This window comes from Felis catus, chromosome B2, assembly GCF_018350175.1.
Source record: "Felis catus isolate Fca126 chromosome B2, F.catus_Fca126_mat1.0, whole genome shotgun sequence".
NCBI lineage: Eukaryota > Metazoa > Chordata > Mammalia > Carnivora > Felidae > Felis > Felis catus.
Genome location: NC_058372.1, coordinates 81,331,751 through 81,348,496, shown reverse-complemented (window position 1 = coordinate 81,348,496; position 16,746 = coordinate 81,331,751). Strand labels below are relative to the sequence as shown.

The 16,746-nt window shown below is 39.0% G+C and overlaps 2 long non-coding RNA genes across 4 annotated transcripts in view; both read right to left on the bottom strand.

Annotated features, from left to right (window-relative positions):
- Window positions 1-16,746, bottom strand: part of LOC109499778 — a 607,757-nt gene that overhangs the window by 266,443 nt on the left and 324,568 nt on the right. The gene's annotated exons all lie outside the window — the stretch shown is intronic.
- The window catches only part of LOC123385465, a 49,469-nt gene that overhangs the window by 17,638 nt on the left and 15,085 nt on the right, over window positions 1-16,746 (bottom strand). The window contains exons 2-3 of one of the 2 annotated variants that reach the window (XR_006598035.1): window positions 16,488-16,583; window positions 1,489-1,541 (exon numbers count right to left, since the gene is read on the bottom strand). This is a non-coding gene — a long non-coding RNA (uncharacterized LOC123385465). The remainder of the gene's footprint in view (window positions 1-1,488; window positions 1,542-16,487; window positions 16,584-16,746) is intronic. The other variant, XR_006598036.1, reaches the window with a different exon arrangement.

The window sequence follows — 16,746 nt, the reverse complement described above, 5'->3', positions numbered from 1 at the left end:
GAGGAATATGTGACTGGGTCAATTCCAATATGGGCTACATAGAGCAAAGCTGCTTTGTTAGGCAAGATCCAGCAATGAAACTACACTCTTCGTGAAGGTTAAGGTCTTGCTTATTTTAAGGAAATTTGACAACATATTCTAAAAAAACACCTAAAATAAGAAATAAGTAGCTCAAGTTATAAAAATTGATGGAAGATAATATACTTAGAACCCTATTCCCAAAAGCCCAAACTCTTTTGAATCATTTCAGTAATATAATTAAGAACTCCATTAGCAATAAACTAACACATTCTTGAGTCTGATTAACACTGTTTAAGATATAACCATGACTGATAGCTGTTTGATAACACAAAGGTCTTTCCTAGAGAGAACACGTTATTCTAAAATAGGCTTTTAGATCTTCTAGCAAAGGTGATATCAGGTTCAAAAGATTTATAACTTGGCACATCTTACAAATAAAAATAAAAACAGAATTACAGAAAAGCAAAAAGTCAAAGTTAGGAGGGAGTCTAGAGTTGAACCCCTGCTTTTTATGGAGGAAAAGACTGAGATCTCAAACTTGCCCAAGTAATATAGTCACTTACTGGTAAAAATCACAACTAGTAAGTGATCTACTGGCATCTATTCCAGGCTGTTGGTATGTCATGTTGCTATGACATGGCTCAGGCCAGCATCTGATGGTCCAGGGCTCTACTGAGTCTGTTGACTCAGCCTGTGCAGTCTGTGTAGAGCTGCAGTCATAACTCATTAGTCTATTGAAAGTCTGGCCTGCCGTGTCCGTCTGTCAGCATAGACAGTCACTATGACTTTCACACAACTACACTAACCAGTCTATGGCAGAAACCCACCAGTAAAGTCCTCACTGATTAAAATTTTTTCAAGTGTTATACATACCGTTATTTAAAAATCCAATTGTATAGCATGTTATGAAGAAAAGAAAGTTTTCTGCTCCACTCCCCACTCTGAGCTCTACTACCCTTTGGAGTCCCAGTTTAGTCATTGGTGATCATAAATATGTTAAACATCTCTTTCATGATTTCTTAATTATAGACATTAACTTTTGACTCAATACTATTAAAGCTGAGAAAAGCAGCTCAATTATACTTTCTCCTCTTTCCTTCCCCATCAGGCTTTATTCGTTATATTATTTTTAGTTCTTCTACTGCTTAACTTTATAACTTTAAATAGTATAGCTTAACTTTATAACTTTAAATAGTATAACTTTAAATAGTATATATTGTTCCATCAACTTTAAGTTATATATCTTAACCTTCCACTATATTAGATGAAGAAATTAGAGCCCTCCTCTCACCCTCCATATCTTCCCACCATCTATCCCCACCTCCTGACGCCTATCGGCTCGACCATTACTTTTGTATTGCCAGGGTTTATAACAGTTGCATTTTGCTCTGTAACTATAATTTAATGTTTAATATTTTGTCTGTAGGTTGATCCTAAAAAGTAAAATCCAATAAAAATAACACTTACAATATTGCAACGATGACTGTTTTTCACTCCAGAATCAAGTCATGTCATTGGACCTGAAGAAAAGGAAATGCACCCCATACATCACTACATCTCAAGGGACGGTGATACAAGTGTAAGCTTTGAAGAGTACCAAGCTCCTCCTGCCTCTGAAGAGTACTACCACTACAGCCCCATTAAAGACACACTTCTTAATCATCATCTGTTTGTGACAAAAAAAAAGGCTTTTTACTATATGTTTGCATGTTCAGCAAACATGTTAAATTCAGCTAACTGCAGCCAGATCTAGCTGCAGATATTTAAGGCAGTATCTTAGATTTTGCATCAACAAATTAATATTTATAACAAAAAAAAACCTTCTCTAACAAAAAGAGCTCTGTATTACACAAAGGGCTTGTAGCTTCAGGTTCAAATTCTGTTTTTGCTCATAAATTGCTGTGAAACTTAATAAATTTATTCCCTGAGCCTCAGTTTCCTCATCTAAAGAAAAATGAGGGTAATGGCACCTATTGCACAGGCACATTGTGAAGATTAAGTATGAGAACATGTGTGAAAAGTACTGCAAATTATAAACTGCTATGCAGATACAGGGTATTGTTGTTATTAATAAGGAGCACAGGGTGCTGCTTCCTGTGAAATTGAAATGCAATGCAGATGCCTAACATCAAATTAAGGCCATTTGGAGATAAAAGAATCAAAATAGTATGTGCACAAATTGGTGTTATATCCCAGGAAGGAATTTAAAACTGCTCAACCAGACATTTAAGAAACCTGCTGCTTTAGATAACTTATTCAATACATCAATAATTTTATGCAAGACACAGACTCAGCAAGGAGTCTCGTTCGTTCCTGCCAATCATCAAGGACAGTAGCCGTGAGAACTACCAAATGGAGCATTTCATTGGTCAAGTGAGGATAAAATAAAAATGGGTTTTAAGGCATTGTGTCATGGACCCACACCTGAGTCCAAGTCAGTAGTAAGGAATTAACTCAGATATAATCTCAAGTCTCTTCAAAGAGAATTTTAAAATATCCAGGAACCTGGATTGGTTTAAACACTCTTTAGTGCTGCTCTTTGGACAGTCTTCCCAAATGTTAATAACTACTCCTTTTATCAGTTTCAGCACATACAACACACAATCCTCTAGCGTTATTAGAGTATCATTCAAATTCAAAGGACTATGGAGACCAAAGAGTCCAATCAAATCACCCAAGGGATGTATAAGTGAATCTAGGTCTAGTGTAGAAATTATCCACAGTATAGGTTACTTCATCATATACTACTATGAACCCCAACTACCAAGCAAGGAGAATAGCCCAAGAATATTATTTCCCCATCCTAGGGGGGAAAAAAAGTTTTAACCTAAGGGCTCCACATCCGTGTTCAGAGTTGCTCCTTCTATGTTTGCCTCGTCTTAAGGTTAATACAGACAATCCTGGGGATAGAAATCATTACACAGTTTCTGGGATCTGCTGAGACCAAAATATGCCTGAGAAACACGTGCATGCCAATAAGCCAGTTGCGATCCAATGCAGGATGATGGGACTCATTAGAGCTGCAGACCTGCTGAACTCTGGTCATCTCCACACATATTAAGAGGCTGTTTCTTTTACCCTTTCTGGCAACTGGATTTTTCCTCAGCTGTTGATAAGAAGAATCTCTGTCTTTATTGAGTAGATATTTCCCTCAAGTGTTGCTCTCCTTAATGGCAATTTTACCCTATTATGTGTATTTCCCAGGGAGCCAAAGAATGTTAATGAATGTCAAGCCCACATTTCTCTCAGTGGCTGGATTTCCAAATGTGGTTAGAGCAGTGGACTGCAGCAAGCGCACATGCTAATCAGGCTCCATCTGCACAGGAGGCCGCTTGCAGAAACAGACAATTATTTTGCTCCATGCAGGGCTGCTTGGGGAGGGGGAGCAGCTGCAGAGAAGTAAATTCCCAGGGCTTATGATGATTAGGGGCCCCCCAAAGTACACTTAAGTCTTTGAAATAAACACCAAAAAAAGTTCCCAAAAAAGCATGAAAAGAAAATCTTACTCTTTGGGTCCCTTCACCATTTATTTCAAAGGATTTTCCATCAGAAGAAATATTTCTCTCCAACTGATTCAGGGACAAGGGCCCAGGCATGGGGAGCTATCCCACTGTGTACTCAGTAGTAGGTAGGTAGGTTTCCCTTTCAACTAAATGAAGAAGTTCTGGAACAGGAGGCGACAGACAATGCTATGCCATTGACACTTGAGAGCAAAGAATATTAAATATCTCTCCTATTGAGTAATCGTTTCTCTACTGTGGTGTGCGCAAGGGGAGAAGTCATAAATGAATTACTGATCATCATAGGAGTGTTGAATTTACAAACTACCAGACATATTCTCTGGTGGTCTCAATTCCACAAATGGACAAATTTATGGCTCTTCAGGCACTGAGAAGCTATCCCAAGTAATCACTTGACATCATTATTTTGAAGTTGAGAAGACATTACATGACTGTGCTTCTCAGGTTTCACTCCAATCCTCAAAATATGCTTTTGGGAGTGGGGCACACACATGAGAACAAAAGCAGGGATCATGAAGGCAATTTAATCACTGAAATGGTTGGAATACCTAAGGAGCTGCCCATTTCACCACATCAATAGACATTTGACCAACACAATAGAGCCATTGTCACATCATCCCTTAACCTTCAGAAATTCTTAATATACTACTCTAGTGTCTCAAGAGGAGCAAGACCAGATCAAGTGACAGAGCTTTAGCTTCAATTTGGACATTTCTCAAAGTCTGGTGTCACATATAGGAGAGCTCATGTAAGGCCAAGATCCTAGGCCATCCTTGGTCAGTGCAGTGACTGCTGGAAAAGCGAGGAAAGAGCTAGAGCAGAAGAGAGGCTGCCCTGAGTTCTGGAGCTTCCAGGGTACCCCAGGGACTCCTGGAACAAGGCAAAATCCCCACAAGGCATGACCCAGGCTTTCGTTATCACTCCAGAAAGGAGTAGCATCCCCAGTCCACTCCACTCTGAACTGCATCTCTGGAGGGGCCCAGAGCCAGAGTAATGGCCCCCCTGTTAGGGCAGAAAGGAAAAGAACAGAGGAGTCTCCTAAAACAGATGGTTACTTGGCACCACCAAACAGAGATTTGTTTCTGAAATCCACTCAGTGTCAGTGAAGACTTACTGGCCAAGGAGCCTGCCAAGCCTTCTCCTGAATGACCATTTAGTAAACTGATGAAATTGGCAGTGTTAGATCGCACCTCCTTTGGAAAAACAGGCCTCATAGCTGCTCACACAGAAAAGCAGATGAAGGGGGGGGGGAGGAAATCTTCCCACCAACCAGGGAGGAAAAGGAGAGGCTGGAAAGATGACAAATGCCTGTAACCCATGAATTGCCTCATGTGCCTCGAATAGGAATAAAAAGAAATAGAGGTCTGAATATTTCCTCTACAAAACATGGGGAAAGGAACTCACTTAATATTGTTAAAACATCCATACTACCCAAGCAATCTATAGATTCAATGTGATCCCTATCCAAACTACAGTGACATTTTTCACAGAACTAAAACAAAGAATTTTTATGGAACCACAAAAGATCTCGAATCTTGAGGTCTCAAGCAATCTGGAGAAAGAAGAACAAAGCTAAAGGCATCATGCTCCCTGATTTCAAACTATACTGCAAAGCAATAGTAATCAAAACAGTATGGTTTGGGCATAAAAACAAATCACATAGGCCAATGGAACAGAATAGAGAACCCAGAAAGAAATTTATGCTTATGGTCAGTTAATATATGACAAAGGAGGCAAGAAAATACAATGGGGAAAGGACAGTCACTTCAATAAAATGATGTGGGTAAAACTGGACAGCCACAGGCAAAAGAATGAAATTGGACTTACACCATACACCAAATTGAACTCAAAATGGATTAAAGACTTGACTATAATACCTGAAACCATAAAACTCCTAGAGGAAAACACAGGCAGTAAGCTCCTTGACATGGGTCTTGGCAATGATCTTTTAGGTCTGACTTCAAAGGCAGGGGCAACAAAAACTAAAATAAATGAACAGGACTACATAAAACTAAAAAACTTTGCAAAGTGAGAAAATCCATCAACAAAAGGAAAAAGGAAACTTCTAAGTGGGAGAAGATATTTGCAAATAATATATCCAACAATTGGTTAATATCCAAAGTATAACAGAACTCTTACAGCTCAATAACAACAAATTCTGATTAAAAACTGATTAGAGGACCTGATTAGACATTTTTCCAAAGAAGACATACAAATGACCAATGGCACATGAATAGATACCCAACACTACTAATCATCAGGGAAATACAAATCAAAACCAGTGAGGTATCACCTCACTCCTAGTAGAATGGCTATTATCAAAAGGCCAAGAATTAACATGTGTTGGTGAGGATGTGGATATAATGGAATCCTCATGCATTGTTATGATGTAAATGTAATGTAATATAAATTGGTGCAACCACTACAGTAAACAACATGGAGTTTCCTGAAAAAATTAAAAAATAGAATATGATCTGGCAATTCCATTCTGAGTATTTACCTGAAGAAAATGAAAACAGTAACTTGAAAAGGTATGTACATACCTATGTTCATTGCAACATTATTTGCAATAGCCAAGGTATGGAAAAAAACCTAAGTGACCATTGATGGATGAATGGATAAAGATGTGGTATATACATATACAATGGAATACTATTCAGCCATAAAAAGGAATGAAATCTTGCCATTAATGACAACATGGATAGACCTCAAGGGTATTATCCTAATTGAAATAAGCCAGAAAGAGAAAGACAAATACTTCAAATATGAAGTCTCTTACACATGGAATCTAAAACACAATTGAACAAACAAAACGAAACTCATAGATACAGAGAAGAGAGTCTTGGTTGCCAGAGGGGCAGAGGGTTGTGGGGCAAGCAGAATGGGTGAAGAGAGTCAAAAGTTACAAACTTTTAGTTATAAAATAAATAAGTCATGGATATAATATACATCTTAGAGACAATAATCTTAGAGTCAATAATATTACATTGGAAGGTGCTGAGAATAAATATTGAAAACTCTCAACACAAGAAAAAAAATTGTCACTTCGCATAGTGACAGATGGGAACTAGACTTACTGTGGTGATCATTTCACAATATATACAAATATCAAATCATTCTGTCATACACCTGAAATGAATATAGTGTTATATGTCAATTATACTTCAATTTTTAAAAAAGGCAAATCAAGGCAAGGACATGGAGCTCTAACATTGTTCATATACCATTATTTAACTACTGATATATACTCAAAATAAATTAAAAAAATAAAGCACATTTGGACTCAGAAACAAAAGGAAATATCATTTCCTAGCAAATGCTACAACCTCAGAGAGGAACATAAGAAGCAAGGGACTGGGTTTTATTTTGCATTAATATATGACATTTTCTGTTTTGTGAAAGTTAAGAGCTATGGTGCTCTTTTATTGTTTAGGTTTTGTGTACGTGTGTGTGTGTGTGTGTGTGTGTGTGTGTGTTTTACCTTTTTTCTTCATATGCATTATGGTTAGATGTAATGATTGTGAGTAAAGTTAATTCTTAGAAAGGAACAGTCAGTCGTACCTTATACATATTAATAAGTGCTTTCTTTGAGAAGCAATGACAGCCCTTGATACACTTTGACGAAAATGAAAGGGGAAAAAAATCGGCACCACTATTAAGAACACCCCTGAGGTGATAGAGAGCCACATCTTTGATACATCAGCTCTTGGTCTCAATGCACACACTTATTAACTCACCTGTGCACCAAGAATTAGAATGAGCTCCTTCTTTAGACACATATTCTTAACAGCGGTCCCAACAGACATCCTGGAACCAAAAGCAGGGCTTCCATGTGGGCTGGGGTGTAATTTTCTCACAGTCTCACAGTACAGTTTGTACCGACAGCATCTCTCAGCAGATTAGAGACAGGCAGCATGGAAGTGATCGTTAAAAAGCTCGGCAAGGCCAAAAGGGTGGAAAAAATATCTCGGCTCCAAGCAAAATGCTGTGCATTACTAAGAGAAGGGCATGAGGTTGTGCCTTCCAAATTATTGCCTCAAAGATACCAAACTATCTGAAATGGATACACAGGGACAAATGAGTGCCAACTCCAGATATCCACATTTATATGACTACTGTGTCTTTTCCAGAGAGAGACTTGGAGTGCCTTGCAAACACTGTCTCATTAATCCCCTCCAACTCCCTGAGAGGAAGTTGGGTGATAGCAAGTATTATTAGGCCAATGTAGTTAGAGAAGCAGGAGCACAAAGAAACTCAACTATGTGCTAAAAAGGTCTCAAGAACGGAATGCATCTATGCTCAGGCCAAAAGCATCCACCATAGCCGAATTGTAATTTAGAAGAAATACTAAAAAAGAAACGGGATGCAAATTAACCTGTAAGTATTTTAACTTCCTTTTGCTATTTTTCATGAGTATATTAGTCCAGATCCTTGAAATCACAAGACAGTGACACCCACAATGTTGAGGGATGATTGCAGGAATACTGGAAAGAGGGAAACAGTCTGGGAAACTGCCTTGTCTGCTGTGGGGGCATTAGGAGTCCCAGGGTTTCTGCCTGCAAGAGACCTGCTGATGGAGGCTCAACATCATTCACAACAATCAGCTGGCTCAAGGTCACGGTTTGCTCTTTGTTTGCTTAATAGCCCTGGTGTTTCCTAAAAAAGAATAGTTATAATACTAGCTAACTTCACTGGTTAGCCATTGCTGCATAACAAACCTCCCAACCCTCGGTGCCTAGATGATGATCATTTACTATCACCCATATATCTGCACATTGGCTAAAGTTCAACTGATCTAGGCTGGGTTGTCTGGGCAGCTCTGCTTTAGGCTGCAAAAGCTGGGGTGGCCCACTTCTCATCATGGGTCTAGGGCAGCTCTGCTCCTATGTCTCTTACCCTCCTTGAAAAGGAGGTTAGCTGGCACATAGTTTTTCCATGGCGGTGATCAAGAGACAAGGTAGAAAAAGACAAGACTTTCAACACTTAGGCTTAGAACTAATTCATAGTCAATTTCACTCAATGTGAGTCATGTGGCCAATCTCAATTTAAGGGGTGGACTGTACAATAACCCCAGTTTGGGGTCAAGGCAGGGTGTGGACACAGAAGGAATAATGAATTGAGGCCAATAATGTCATCTACCTCATTAATATTATCAAATATATATCATGAGCCAGTACTATGTTCAGCTTTATCCTGAAATAACTTATTCCCCTAATCCTTAAAACATGCCATGAGATAGGTAACATGCTTATTTTAGAGATAAGAAGACTAAGGCTTAGAGAAGTTTGGAAAGGCGTAGATTTCCACCATCTTATAATGGAATGTCTCTTAAGGCAGAGTTCATGCAAAACCCCCTTAGAAGCAGACATCTGAGATAGCCGGTTCCTATGTGGCTGCCTTCAACAGTGCTCAGACCCTGGGGGCAATCAGCTGTCACTGTCATAGTAGGGTTAATACTCTAAAACTATGTGGTTGGAGCCATAGCCACTCTGCAGGAAAGAACCTTTGTAGCTACTATTCTCAGAAGAGGGCTATAATTGGGCTTCATGACCTGTTCAGAAAAATGAAATTCTTTAATGTTTATCAATGTCTGAATAAGCAGCTTCCAACCAAGTTGAAAAAGATATGCTAAGCATCTATAGCCACATTAGGAGGCTTTGACACAGAGTCACCCACAAGGAATCCATCAGGCAAGAGAAGTCCATGCATAAATAGAATAGTCACAAACTAATATGTAACCAAGTACTTAATAAGAATTTCAAGGGTTTCAAATTAAACTATTTAAACTGAGCACAGCTATTTTCTGCCTTCTCCCACCTTTACCCCAGCTACATGCAATACACACAAGCATAGGCACACAAAGGCACACCCCTCAAGAACAAAGACAAAACTTCTTCCCACGTTAAAGAAGGGAGTCTGAACTCTGAACTTTCAAAGGTATCAAGAAACATTTATCAGATGGGTCCTATATGCCAAGGAATTTACCTACATGATCTTACTTATCCCTAATAACTTTATGAGGTATCTGTGTTCTCATTTAAAAAATTTTTTAATGTTTATTTATTTTTGAGACAGAGAGACACAAAGTGTGAGAAGGGAGGGGCAGAGAGAGAGGGAGGCACAGAATCTGAAGCAGGCGTCAGGCTCTGAGCTGTCAGCACAGAACCTGACATGGGGTTCGAACTTGTCAACCACGAGATCATGACTTGAGCTGAAGTTGGACGCTTAACCAACTGAGCCACCCAGGCGCCCTGTTTTTATTTTAAAGAACAGCAAGCTGAGACTTGAAAGATATAACTTCCCCCATGGGTCACATCCAGGAAGAGGTGGGGCCAGGATTCACACTCTGATATGTGGGTCTACAAGTTCATGTTCTTTCCAATAGATTGAGTAGCATTGATTATTTGAGATAAGCCATATTTTCAGTTAAACAAGCCTTCAGAAGAAGTCTCTTCAAATGCCAACCTTGCATTATCCCACCTTGAGGGATGAGAAAAAATTGGGGTCACCCTTAAGTGGAGCTATGTGAAAAGGGACCAACAGCTTCAGCAGCAGAAAAATATAAGATGAAGAAGGGTTATGATTTGAAGCTGGAAGTGGAGCATGGAATGAGAAGTGGCCACCACAAGAATGTAATTGACCTTCCTTCCCGGTCTCCCCGGTCTGACTAACCCAAAAGTCCTTAGATGTTTGTTTGTTTGTTTGTTTGTTTGTTTGTTTTTAATAGCATTATGTCCCCTGCAGCTATATGTGGAACAACAACTCCAATTATTTTATTTAGACATTTAGCAGGATATTTGGACCCTAAGATACTTGGGTCCAAAGTATGACTTGAATGACTTGGGTCTATTTGGGTGCCCCTTGGAAATAACTTGAAATTCTTTAAGCCCAGGAGTCTCTGTAATCATCTCAAAAATCTAGGAGATCAAGCCACAATATTCATCCATGTTGATGAACCAGACCACTCCATCTCAAACTTAGCATATTTCCATTCACTTCTCCATCTGTCCTAGAAGTTCAAGAGTAAACCACTATAAAAATCAGTATCTCTTCTAATAACTGGGAAGCTTAAATCAGGGATGTTTAAAGACCTTCGATTTGATGTAAGTTAGCCAGTATAGAGAAAGGTTTGGGGGGTTCAAAAACCTTGATGTCAATCATTGGCTCATTAATAACCCCTCCAAGACAGGAAACAGCAAAGAAAAATGTTGGAAGCAAGAACTGACTCATTCATTCTGCACCACCAGTGTGGCATCACATCAAGGTTTACATATATTAGGGATGTCTGCTCAGAACAAGAAGTAATCCTCCCCCTGAAGAAGCTTAAAATCAAGTAGCTTCATTATCATAGCACAAGTTCGTTTATTCTCATGATGGCAGATTCCTTGGCAGTGTCTGAGGGCAACAGCATGAAGTTTCAAAGCCCAGGCCTGAAGCTCTGTGTGTCTCTAAGAATAAGTCTCCCATTAATCTTCACACAGTGATCACTTTCCAGATCTATACTCAATTAAGAAAAAGGCATTAAAACATGAAAATGAGGGGGAAACAACCTTTCACAGCAGTGAAAAGCACTGGGAAAGATGAATGGCAAGAAACAAACTGAAACAGAGAAAATGGGCAACTGCATTTGCAATTCATAAAACTAAAAAGTATCCCCAAAACACCCACTATGAAAAGGCTGTGGCAGATACGAACTTTCAACCTTTGGTTCTCTACTTCATTTTAAAAGCTTAATTGGAAGTTCTAACATGTCTCCACTTAAAAGTAGTCATAAGAAGTATTATTAAAATTCATGGAATCTTTTTAAAGAGTACCGCTTACTTACAGTGACGTGACCGCCGCGGAATGTGACTTGCCGGGCCAGATGCTCCACCTGTGATGGAGGCCATATCTCCCTTCATACAAGCTCACATACCACTGCTTACATTTTATTTCACTGCTGTTGAACAGGGCCCTTCAACTCACTTAATTAAAGCCTGAGGCACCAAATAATCTATTTTAAAACTAATTCTATAACTAATTTACTTTAAGTAGGTATTATTGAAGAACTCAATCCTTACTTTTAGCAGCTCTTACTTTTTAGTATAATGAACTTTAACACAAATGGTATGGTGCCTAGGAAGGACCCATGACTTGACACTTGTAAGCAGGCACCAAGATTTATCAGCCTGCTACGAAACCATTCCTGATCACTGTCTCCCAAGAAATAAATGAAAGGAGTCAGGGGAGGCAGATGCATTTTGTAACTTGCTAAATCCAGCCAAAGCTATGAATTGTTATAAAACCATTAGCAATTACTATCATTTGTCATGTTCATTTTACCAAAAAACAAAAAAAACAAAAAGGAAATGGTATTGGATGATTACTTATATAGATTTTATGCACTTAAGTAGGACTGGAAAGAAGAAAAAGAGGATCCCAAAAGGCCCTACAAGTTCTGACAGAAAGCACACTTGGAGGATTCTGATATTAAGAAAGAAATAGTCCTCAGATCCAGTATATTGGAATATTTATTTTACCTAAGATTTAACGTCTTATATAGCTGTGGATCAGACTGATAGCAAGATACTTAGCGCTAATATCATATTCATTGAATGAGCCATATCATATAAATACATGTGGAGACTTTCTCAACTTAAAAATAGCAGATACTTTTTGGTTTTCAAAGCCACTACTGGCTCAAAATAAAACTCTTACTTCATAGCCATTATACCTCTTTTCTATGCCCTACAAAAATTTCTAGGAACAGAAAAACACAATCAAATTTTGAAGAGAAACACAATCTCAAGGTCCAAACTTTCCTAGCACAGAAATCCAGATGACACTTTATTAAATCAGAGAGAGAGCTGTGGAATAGGTACGCTATCCACAATCACTTGCCTAAGTGATTCCCAGTAAGAACTCAGGCAGAATTCAGGGACAATGAGTTAGAGGTTCCAGACACACCTAAGAAAGGGTTGGGCTCAAAGAGAGCATTTGGGGAATGATAAAATAGAGTGCAGAGTCCAAGGTATGGGTGTCATATACTCGTGACACTGGTTTCTTTACAGGAAAATTGGAGGAGAGGAATCCTGTTTGTCACAGGTGCAAACGAAAATGGCTGTGGGGAGGCCTAAAGCTGATAGGGAACACAGCAGTCTCCAAACGAGGACAGATGAAAATAAAATGATGAGCTCAAGGAAATATGTCAAAAAGACAGGAATAGATTTGATTTAAACAAGGGAGCAAAGGCCACGGCAGATTGGGGGGAAGGTGTTTGTTTACATGCCGCAGGAGAACTCAACATTTGCATTTTTTCTATCTTAAAAAACAAAACAAAACAAAACACTACACCGTTACTCATGGAATCTTAAAAAAAAATCAATACTATAGTTTTGCAACATTATACATTCCCTGCAGGATCAGCAGAATAGCTTCTGATGCTGTACCTACTCTCCAGGTATGTGGCTAAGAGGAAGTGAATCTTAATAACTAAAGGTACTTCATCAAAAACAATAATAATAATCCTCCTCTACTTAGCAATTGTATGCAGCAATTAATGATGTGATTGGATTTCTCAATATGCTGCAATTGCAAATGTTTGACTCTCTTCTGAATCATTATAATTCTCATATCACATTATCATTCTAGTTTTAAATAACCACTGGGATAATCTTTTCTGGAGAAAAATCCTTTCTTCCTTTTCAATTTATAGATTAAAACAAAGGAATTTGAAGAATTTGTTTTAGCCAGCAACTTTTGAGTGGTGAAGGTTTTTATTATGTTACTGAAGATGGCCTTTTAAAAAGCAACTAGAATTTAAATGGCATAGTTTAAAATCAACCACACAGCCTTGTGAAAAATAAATAAATAAATAACCTCAACTCAAAGTATATTCCAGTCTCCTAAGGGAGAGTATCTTGAAGATTCATTTGGGGCAAATTCTGGAATGCTGTTGTTAAGGGTATTATGATTCTCATGTTTCCACCGGGCATGAGTTATAACTCTCCATCAGAGCAACCAGAATAGTTCAAGTGAACCTCTATTGCTGTGTCTAAATAGTTGAAATAAAGAGGAAAGGAAATCCGTATGCTACTTGACCCTGTCAGGCAAAAGAAGATTCATAAGCCTATTATTTTATAAATGCAAGAAAGTGCATAAGAGCATAACTCATCCACCAAATCCCATTTATTAAAGTGAAATCTTTTCTTTATAGATCTTTTGCTCAAAATATTTTTCTTTCAATTTTTATGAATAGTCATTAGTTTTCATATTTTACCATATTGAGATGTATTTGGTGGTAGTTTACTAAATAGCATGATTGATTTCACAGGTGGGGAATGCACATTTGTTAAATGTATTCATGGATTTTTCTCTTCCAAGGAACTATATATTTTCTCTCTGCAGAAAATATACAGAAAATCTCATCACACAGAAAATCTCTCTTTCTTACTCAACACACATGTTCTCAGTGACTAAAGGATGCCAGAGCTTCTCAGACAGATAAATCTCTGGGATTCAAATGCCTGGTCTCTTCAAAACTAGGTCTGTTTAGGGCTACCAATTAAAATTGCCTTAGAAATGTTAAGGGAAATCTTCTGCATACAGAATGTAATGTTGGAGACCAGGAGCACATCTCTGCTCTGGCATTGCCTACCTATAAAATGAAACCGAAACATGGGAGAACCATATAAAAAATGAAAATCAGATATTTTCTTCTATTTAAGGAAAATACATCAATATCTCTCAATGAATTAAAGAAACAGGTGCCTATCACCTAAAACCAAATGTAAGCCCAAACTACTTATCCTTGACTCTCTGACAGTACATATACTTATACATTATGGTGTACATTTATATCAGAATTCAATTCCCAATTTTGTGGAATATTAATAAATTATCTCCTCTCCCACCAACTTGCCTATTAAAACAGCTATTTAATTCTGTGTCGTCTGCCTCAGGGGAGGGATATAGTCAGAAGGAAAGAATTCTTTATGGTTTGCTTTCCAGAGCCTAAACCCAGTTGAGAGATTATATCAGGTATCAAAACTGGAGGAATATTTCAGCTGGATTGGAGGTAAAAAATCAAAGGTTTGGGGTTCTTGAAGAAGGGGCAAGATCTGAGGAGCCATGTAGGCCAGAACAAGAGATAGTTTGATGGCCCACTCTTCACCACAGGGAGCACCATCCCTCATCAAGGCCCAGAGGCCAGAGGCTATACAGGGTCTTTCCAGCACTAATTGCTAAGGGTGGACCCTCATGAGCAACCTGCTACCGGTTTGGAACTGCCCAGCAGTAGAGATGCTTCTGTGTGCCCTGGATAGGACTCATCCCGTCTCACTCACCCTGAGCAAAGAACCACCAGCTCATAACATCCCATCGCCCTAAGAGAAGGGCATAGAGCTCAAATCCCTAACAGGGTGGGATAGTACATGTATTCTGGAACACTGTGAACAGAGACTGTGGTTATTCACACCCCCTTCACATGTGTTTTGTTTGGGCTACATCAAAATTAGTTTGTAACAAATATTCTAAATTCTAAAGACAACCCCTTGATCCCACTCTCACCAGAGAATATGCTGCGTTAGGTGAGAACAGTAATTGAGGACTTAACTTTCCACAGATAACTCCAAAGGCACAAAATGCCATGTAAGGAGTAAAGATCACAATTTGGCCGTGTAAGACATCCTTGTAAACAAACACCGTAATCTATCCTGGGCGCATTGCACTAAAGGATAAGAGGAAGAGGACAAAGATACATCCCCAGGTATGCACTGCACACTCTTCGTGCTTCTTCCTCATCACAGATGGACTCGCTTTCTCCCTCCCCTCGATGATTTTCTTCAGACCCTAGGGCTTGACTGCTGTGTGACACATGAACCTCTACAGTTCAAAGGCTAAAGCTTCACTAACTGAACATCTCTAAGGCGGGGCGGGGTGGGGGGAAGTTGGGGAGGCAGAGAAGGAAATGACTGGAGGATATCATCTTCACATAGGAAATAAAAAACCATTCCTTTGACTTCACCTTTCAAGATCTAGTCTTCAGAGATTTTGGAGCTAATTCGCGAACACAAATACTTAACTACTGAGAGATGCCATCCACGCAACCAACCATATTGCACACAGTCCATTTGTCTTCCGGTGAGCTCTCCATGCTGGATGATTTCGTTTTCATCATTTTTTATTTTGTAAAGGTTAGATGCTAGATGCTGATAGTGATATTAGAGAGGATGAAGAAATCAATCTTAAAGTCATTCTGAAGCAGAATGACAAAAGCAGTTTGTCAAAGTTGGCCTAGTGAAGTGCCAAGTTTCCTCCAACCTTTAAAGCATTTGGCTAAAAATTACAAATTTATCATAATGCTGATCCAGGCAGCACTGACTTTGTTAATTCTGAGGAACCCAAGTAAAGGGCAAGACCATTCACTTACTCTCATTCATTTATTTGCTCATTTACTTGTTCATTCATACACTGAGCAGCCACATGTGCTTAGAAGATCCCAGAAAGAGAATGCTTAAGCTGTGGCTTTAAGATCAGGTCTGCGCTTGCCAAGTGGCCAACAGGAAAGGGGGAAGGATTCCAGGCAGAGAGACAAGCATCTGCAAAGGGACAAGTCACAGCAGGGCATGTTGGGAAAACTCCAAGTACTTCAGGATTGATGGGCCAGAGAGTGCCAGGGTTACAGAGCTGAGGGAGATGGGGCTGGAAATGACAGCAGGAGCCAGATCAAGAGGAGCCTTTTATGCCATGTGAGGGAATTAGCAGGACCATTGAGGCCGTAGTGGGGCAAGATTTGAGACAGAACTGTTAGAAGGTTGCTCCTGACAGTGACAGAAAGAATATTTAGAATCTGACTCTGAAAAATTCCAGCAACAGAATAAATGCTGATTTTGCACTTTACTTCATATCACATGATCATAATTTCAGGCTTCATTCTGGCTCTTAGCTGTATGGGATGTGACTCACCTGGTCCACCCTACAAGTTGTTAACTTGAATGTCAGTGTGGCATCCAAGTCGTACAGAAGCTTCTCTCCTTAGCAACCAAATTGTCGACTTGAAAACTTATAAAGGCAGCCAAAAAAAGAAAAAAAAAAAAAAAAAGACGAACTGAGAAAACTCTGAAATGAACCATATAGAGTTTACCAATTAACCTGTGCAAAAGCAAACCACAACTTCTTGCGAGTCTAACTACATACAGTGTAATTCCCAGGACCATCTGTGTGC